The following is a 624-nucleotide window of genomic DNA, read 5'->3' on the forward strand; positions in this document are numbered from 1 at the left end:
AGCATATCAAAATAATAACTCAAACGTATCTCACCAAGATATTTATATCTGATTCAGTTATAATTAAGTAGTCTAAATTTTCGATTTTAAGTTTCTCCAATTTGAATTATATCTTATTCTGATTGACAGACTTGAATGGGGTTGAGCGCATTTTCAAGGATAAAGAATTTTTTCGGATTGTCCTAAAATAAAATGATAATATCGTATTTTGATATACGTGCAACTTTTTCTGAAACACGGACATCAAAGTCAACGGCCCAAACCGTGCATTAATGAGTTTCGTTCAACAGATCCATAAAATTGAATCCAAATTTTGGGAAACCATAACTGGAGCATGGTTTTAGCATACAATGTGGTTTTTTGACATTCCACTAGAAATTTTTCTCGAAGCACTCATATCTTGATAAGATATAATTTTGATAGGTTTTGTTCTGTCCAATATCAAACTATGCTATCTGAATTAGATATAATCTTAATAGAAGCATATCTAAAATTGATATAATTTAGCTATGATCGCATAGATTTTTTGATATAATTTGAGATATTTTAACATCCTACGAGTACTGAATAATAACTCATTTAGATAGGAAAAAATAAGTATCAAAATATCTCAATTTGATATAA

Source organism: Uranotaenia lowii, unplaced genomic scaffold, assembly GCF_029784155.1.
Source record: "Uranotaenia lowii strain MFRU-FL unplaced genomic scaffold, ASM2978415v1 HiC_scaffold_851, whole genome shotgun sequence".
Taxonomy (NCBI): Eukaryota; Metazoa; Arthropoda; class Insecta; order Diptera; family Culicidae; genus Uranotaenia; species Uranotaenia lowii.